Consider the following 7,457-nt stretch of genomic DNA (forward strand, 5'->3'; position numbering starts at 1 on the left):
TCCGACAAGTAATACAGTGCCAAATGAAATTCGTTGAATTTTATATAAAAAATATCTATATAAAATTCAAAGATTGGAAATCATGAACGTTGACTCAACACCCTCGACTTCTCGACGAATTCAACTAAATTTATTATACATCATTATATTTTTATACCCTGCGCCACACTGTGGAACAGGGTATTATAAGTTAGTGCATATGTTTACAACGGCGACCGGACATATCCCCCAACGGACATTTCGCCCAAAATGATTTTTGGGCGTTATGACCTCCACTGGGGCGGTCACATCGCCCAATTTTAGTTTGGGCTTTATGTCCTCCCTCATCGCGGTCATAAGCCCCATAAAAAATGTGGGTGTTATGACCGTTTGAATATAATTGAATATAAACAATAGTTTAAAATAACAAATTTTTTTTTTAAATCATTCAAAAGCTATATATAATTACTTCATCTATCCATAATTTTTTTTAATATTTAATAGATAGATATGCCTCTTATTGACAAATATCGAATCCTGCTTTTATTGTGTATGCTGGAAGAAGATGTAAAACTAGCATATCTTGGCTTCATCGTTTGTTTTAATTGTTTTTGACTGGAACATAATTTTTGACTATTTTTCTTCTCAGCGTATGATTGAAATGGAAAAGTGGCTAAAGTGGCACTACGAAGACCTATTTTGCTCGTGAAATAGGTCGGTTAAAGCTCCAAGACATTTGAATTTATATATTGAAACATGAATATTCGGAAATTGATAATTTTTTTTCTTTTGAACAAACCAGACAAATGCTGAATTGAAAATTATGTATTTTAAACTGAAAATTGGAACAAGATGAGATGATCGATTTGCTGATGGGTACGTGAAAAAAATAACGCGCGCGATTTATTTCAAGTACCCATCAGCAGCACATCGATCATCTCATCTCTTTCCAATTTTAATGTTTAGAACAAGATAATAAAAAGAAAGTTGCAAGAATGTGAGGATGAACTAAATGTGATGAATTTAAAAAAGTATTCGCGCGCGCGATTTGGAGGCAGATGAGATGATCGACGTGCTGCTGACGGGTACTTGAAATAAATCGCGCGCACGATTTTTTCAAGTACCCATCAGCAGCACGTCGATCATTTCATCTCTTTCCAATTTTAATGTTTAGAACAAGATAATAAACTGAAAGTTGCTAGTATTTGAGGACGACGAGAATTCGCGCACGCGAATCCTTTGTTAAATTCATCACATTCAGTTTGTCCTCAAGTTCTTGCATCTTTCGTTTTATTAACTTGATTTAAAAAATGAACACAGTTATACTGACATGTCGTTTGTAACCTTCGTAAATATTAGTAATTTCTTGTACCCATAAGATAAAATGGAACGACCGAAAAAGGGACATCAATAAAACAATAGCATCTCCATCATCCATATTATTCATTATTTCAGTTACTGGGGTGGAACACAAAGAGACTGTATGCCAAATCGGCTTCCATAATAGTGGTTTGCTAAAACATCTTTTCCGGCATACTTTCGCACATTTAGTATTCACTCATATGTTCTGATTTGGCAAATAGTGCAATGAGTTCTTGGGGGCTTGTGGAGCGTTGGGGATCAAAACTACTTCATTTAGAACAGTTTTTGATTTGTATTCCGACATTATTTTCCCCATAAAATATTGGGCGTTTTGACCGCCTATTTTTTGGGACATATACCGCGATGAGGGAGGACATAAAGCCCAAACTAAAATTGGGCGATGTGACCGCCCCATTGGAGGTCATAACGCCCAAAAATCATTTTGGGCGAAATGTCCGTTGGGGGATATGTCCGGTCGCCGTTTATAACACCCAGAAGAAGACGAGATAGACACAGTCGATATAGCCACACACAAAAAAATTTTTTTCTGATTCAATCACCAAATTAATTGATCCAATTAATTTTTTAATTGAAATGTCTTCAATCACGAAAATGATAGTATCACTCACAGTTTTAATTGGGCATAGAAAAAATTCTTGATTAAAAAATTAATTGATTTTTTTCAGCAAATTTCAATTAATTTTTTAATTGATTCAATTAAAAATTTAATTGATGTTGATTGCAAAACTCAAATAATTTATTAATTAAAAAAGGTAACTATTTTTAATTACTTTCTGAATTGGCCTAAAGTTTTTATTTGGATTAACAAATGATTGGTTGAAATACATTTTTCATTAAAAATTAAAAAAAAATCAGCTCTTTATTTAACTGAATTAGTCTTCCGAATTTGATTAAAAAGTTAATTGTATCAATTAATTTTTTAATTAAAAATTTTAAAATGTGCAATCATTGACTTAATTAACTTAATTTTCTATCATGATTAAAAAGTTAATTGTATCAATTAATTTATTAATTGAACAAAATTTCAACTTCAATTAACTTTTTAATTGGAAATATTTTGGTGATATTTTTTTCTGTGCATGTCTGTCTGTCCGTGAACACATTTTTGTAATCAAAGTCTAGGTCGCAGTTTTAGTCCAATCGACTTCAAATTTGGCACAAGTATATGTTTCGGCTCAGAATAGATCCCTATTGATTTTGGAAGAAATCGGTTCAGATTTAGATATAGCTCCCATATATATCTTTCGCCCGATATGGACTAATACGGTCCCAGAAGCCAGAGTTTTACCCCAATTTGGTTTAAATTTTGCGCAGGGAGTAGAATTAGCATTGTAGCTATGCGTTCCAAATTTGGTTGAAATCGGTTCAGATTTAGATATAGCTCCCATATATATGTTTTTCTGATTTCGACAAAAATAGTCAAAATACCATCATTTTCCTTGTAAAATCGCCACTGCTTAGTCGAAAAGTTGTAAAAATGACTCTAATTTTCCTAAACTTCTAATACATATATATCGAGCGATAAATCATAAATAAACTTTTGCATAGTTTCCTTAATTTTTAAATGTTTCCTATATTTTTTTACTAACATTGTGTTCCACCCTAGTGCATTAGCCGACTTAAATTTTGAGTCTATAGATTTTGTAGAAGTCTATCAAATTCTGTCCAGATCGAGTGATATTTAAATGTATGTATTTGGGACAAACCTTTATATATAGCATCCAACACATTTGACGGATGTGATATGGTATCGAAAATTTAGATCTACAAAGTGGTGCAGGGTATAATATATTTGGCCCCGCCCGACTTTAGACTTTCCTTACTTGTTATACTTGTTAAAGAAAATTTGAAGGAACAAATTGGAGTTGGCCTTTAAAAATTTTTAAATCTACTCTGGTCTTAATAGGACCACCTTTTTATGTACAGTGAAACCTCCCAAATTTGAACACTACGAAAAACGGCCACCTCTCAAAAGTTGACAATTTTCGTTAGATGGCTTGTATGTTGCTATATTAAAATCAACCTCTCAACTATAGACAAAACTTGTTTGGCCTTGGGAGCCACCGTGGTGCATCACAGGGTCGTGGGTTCAAACCCAGTTTCGACCAAACACCAAAAAAAAAGTTTTTCAGCGGTGGATTATTACACCTCACTAATGCTGGTGACATTTCTGAGAGTTTTAAGCTTCTCGAAGTGGTTCCACTGCAATGTGGAACACCGTTCGGACCCAGCTATAAAAAGGAAGTCCCTTGTCATTGAGCTTAACATGGAATCGGGCAGCACTCAGTGATAACAGAGAAGTTCACAACTGTCCATTGTGATACCACTGAATAGTCTAAGTGAGCCTGAAGTATCGAGCTGCCACTATACCTAACCTAACCTTGCGTGTTAGGTTAGGTTACACACAGAGAAGAGATTGGCTGCATTAGGTGGTAGTTATGAAAATTATTTATCAGTTGTGTTAACCTTATTGCTATATTCAAATCTCCACTACCATTTGGTGAACATGTCAAGTTAGTTGTAGCAACCAAATGTCTTACCTATAAAAAAAAAAATTAGTTTAAATCGGTTGACACGACCTATCATAAATTAATTCCACCACAGTCATTAAGTAGTCATCAGGTACATACATTCTCCATAATCGAATGACATTTGAAATAAATACTATTGTTGCTATTGTTGAACTAACTCCCTCCAATTTTGATCAGAGTCTAGCCTTAGTAAGTAGGACCTGTGGATGCTGATGAGCACAAATATTGGACCGGTCACCTTAACATGGGTTTGTCATTGATCATCCGAATGGCACCAGGAAGTAAAACTCTTTAAGATTACTTTTAACAATAGATTATTCTGATAATTTTATTTTAGAGACTATAGAAATCAATAAATTATATGGGGGTAATTTGCACATATTTCCCGCAGGTCATAAAAAAATTGGTCCATTTCATACGATCCGTTTGAAATTCAGTGTATGTATTAGAGGTGTGCACGTGAGTTATATCTCACGATCACGCACACTCACGACGGAAATATCTTACTCACGCACGATATTGTTTGCTAGGTCTCACGCTCACGCACACTTACGAAAAGATAACTTGTGCTCACGCACGAAAATGTCGTGACTCACGAAAAATACCATGACTCACAAAAAATATCGTGACTCACGAAATATGTCGTGACTCACGAATAATTTTATGAGTAATTTACCTGAGGGACGTGTCTGAAATCATGAGCACGATTAAAATCGAGAGCGTTATTAAACTCTTAACATCCTAGGTGTCACTAAAATTGCAAATGAATTTAACTTTTAAGCATTTTATGTTGGAGAGCGGGTTTATTTTCGTGAGCGTAATTCGTTACTCACACACACTCACGAATATATTGTTTTCGTGACTCACGCTCACGCACGACATTTTGGTTTGTTAATCATGCTCCTGCACACTCACGCCGTTGACATGAGTGTGACTCATGACTCACGCGTTATAGCCTAGTCCGAAATGCGTTTCACATTATAGTAAAGAGAAGCTTTGAAAAACTCAAAAATGTCCACCGCACTACTAAGAGGGAATAAACCACCGCAGAAAAAGATTTTTGTGTTCGGCCAGCAAGTCGAGCACGCAAAACCATTGCATCACGGTATTTCAGTCCTGGCAGAATTTCTAACTTATGCACATATTTTTCATACGGTTCGAATCAATTTTGCCGGCAGAACTTGATTATTTTTCACATAACACAAATAACAATAAAAGCAAACTCTAACTTAAGTATTGTTTTTTTGTTTTACTATCGGCATCAACGGCATAGCAATATTCATCAACATGACCATTCGCCAGTGTTAAACATCATCCAATTCTTTTTGTACATGCCAAATTATCTATTGAATATTTCTAAGCACCACTTATCTACTAAATATATTCTTTTGCTTATTTTTTTTCACTCAAGTCATAATTCAATTATCTTCATAATTTGCTCTTAGAACTACAATCACTTATCATCGCTACAGTTTTTCTACGTGGGCTATGTCCGCAAAAATTTTCAATTAATTTATAAGGTTTCCCATCTTATTCGCTAATGATGCACAAGATTTACGAATTATTAGAAATGTTTTACGCACTTTCGCTGTCGCGCAAGAAGTGATCTATTCGGAACGATTGTCCAGAGGGAACTGAATGGAATGGTGGCTAGCACATTCTCATTCTCTCTACTTTCATTCAATTCAATTTGTAATTAACGAAGGCGAATGAGATAACCGGAGTGTTGCCACATAAACGGAACACTCCGGCATCTATTATAATCAGTAGGCAAAATATGATTGAATGAATGAATAAGGTGATCATCATCTTGTAAACCTTTAAGAATGGAATTTATATAGAAGACAAATCTTTTTTGCTTCAAAAATGTGAAATTTGCACAACATTTTTGAAATTTGCACTCCTCCATTAAAGGCGCATGCCTTTAATGCAGGACAAATTTGATTTACAGATATAATCTTTAAAATAATCATTGGATTAATCGTAAAAACGCTTTAAATATAGGCTTATTTGGAGGATTTTGCATCTTTGGTATTTAGTTTTAGTACATGGTGTTAGTATATGATCTCTAACAATCATGCAAAAATTGGTCCATATCGGTCCACTTTTACGTATAGCCCCCATATAAACGGGCCTCCAAATTTGGCTTGCGATTGCTCTAAGAGAAGCAAATTTCATCCGATCCGGCTGAAATTTCGTACATGGTGTTAGTATATGATCTCTAATGACCATCCAAAAATTGGTCCACATCGGTCCATAATTTTATATAGCCCCCATATAAACCGATCCACAGATTTGAGAATCAAATTTCAGCCGAATCTGTTGCAATTTGGTACGTGTTGTTAGTATACGGTATCCAACAACCATGCAGGAATTGGTTCATGTCACTCCATAATTATATATAGCCCCCATATAAACCGATCCCGAGATTTGGTTTTGGAGCCTCTTGGAGGAGCAAATTTCATACGAGTCGTTTGAAATTTGGTACATTGTGCTAGTATATGGCCGTTAACAACCATGCCTAACTAGGCCCATATCGGTCTATAGTTATATATATCCCTCAGATAAATCGATCTCCAATCACACAAACATTGGTCCATATAAAGTTCATATGGACTAACTCACAATTTAGAAAACGATGTTAAGAAGTTTTAAAATACCACAACCCAAGTAATTCGATTGTGGATGACAGTCTTTCGTAGAAGTTTCTACGCAATCCATGGTGGAGGGTACATAAGATTCGGCCTGGCCGAACTTACGGCCGTATATACTTGTTTTATTCTCATCACCATAGAATGGTGATGGGGGTATAATAAGTTTGTCATTCCGTGTGTAACACATCGAAATATCGATTTCCGACTATATAAAGTATATATATTATTGATCAGGGAGAAATTCTAAGACGATATAAACATGTCCGTCTGTCTGTTGTAATCACGATACAGCCTTCAATAATGGCGCTATCGTCCTGAAATTTGTCACAGATTCGTTTTTTGTTTGCAGGCAGGTCAAGTTCGAAGATGGGCTATATCGGTCCAAGTTTTGATATAGTCCCCATATAAACCGACTTCCTGATTTGGGGTCTTGGGCTTATAAAAACTGTAGCTTTTATCTAATTTGCCCATAGGTCCATGTTTTGGTATAGCCCCCATATAGACCGATCTTCCGATTTTGCTTCTTGGGCTTCTAGAAACTGTATTTACTATCCGATTTGTCTGAAATTGGAAGTCTAGAGGTATTTTGGGAACATAAAGAGGTGTGTCGAAAATGGTCGGTATCGGCCCATGTTTTAGTATAGCCCCCATATAGACCGACTTCCCGATTTTTATTCTTGGGCTTCTATAAACTGTATTTTCTATCCGATTTGCCTGAAATTGAAAATCTGGAAGTACTTTTGGACCTTAAAGGGGTGTATCGGTCCATGGTTTGGTATAGCCTCCATATAGACCGATCTCCCGATTTTATTTTTGGGCTTCTAGAAACTGTATTTACTATCCGATTTGCTTGAAATTGGAAATCTAGAGGTGTGTTGGGACCATAAAGAGGTGTGTTATGGTCGCAGCA

The 7,457-nt window shown here is 35.5% G+C and overlaps 1 protein-coding gene across 1 annotated transcript in view; it reads right to left on the minus strand.

The window, feature by feature from the left end:
• Positions 1-5,554, minus strand: part of LOC142222135 (uncharacterized) — a 30,001-nt gene extending 24,447 nt beyond the window's left edge. The window contains exon 1 of the mRNA XM_075292102.1: positions 5,477-5,554. The gene's annotated coding sequence lies outside the window, so the exon portion shown is untranslated. The remainder of the gene's footprint in view (positions 1-5,476) is intronic.
• Between the last annotated feature and the right edge of the window lie 1,903 nt (positions 5,555-7,457).

The sequence above is a fragment of the Haematobia irritans genome, chromosome 1, assembly GCF_050003625.1.
Source record: "Haematobia irritans isolate KBUSLIRL chromosome 1, ASM5000362v1, whole genome shotgun sequence".
In the NCBI taxonomy this organism is placed as follows: domain Eukaryota; kingdom Metazoa; phylum Arthropoda; class Insecta; order Diptera; family Muscidae; genus Haematobia; species Haematobia irritans.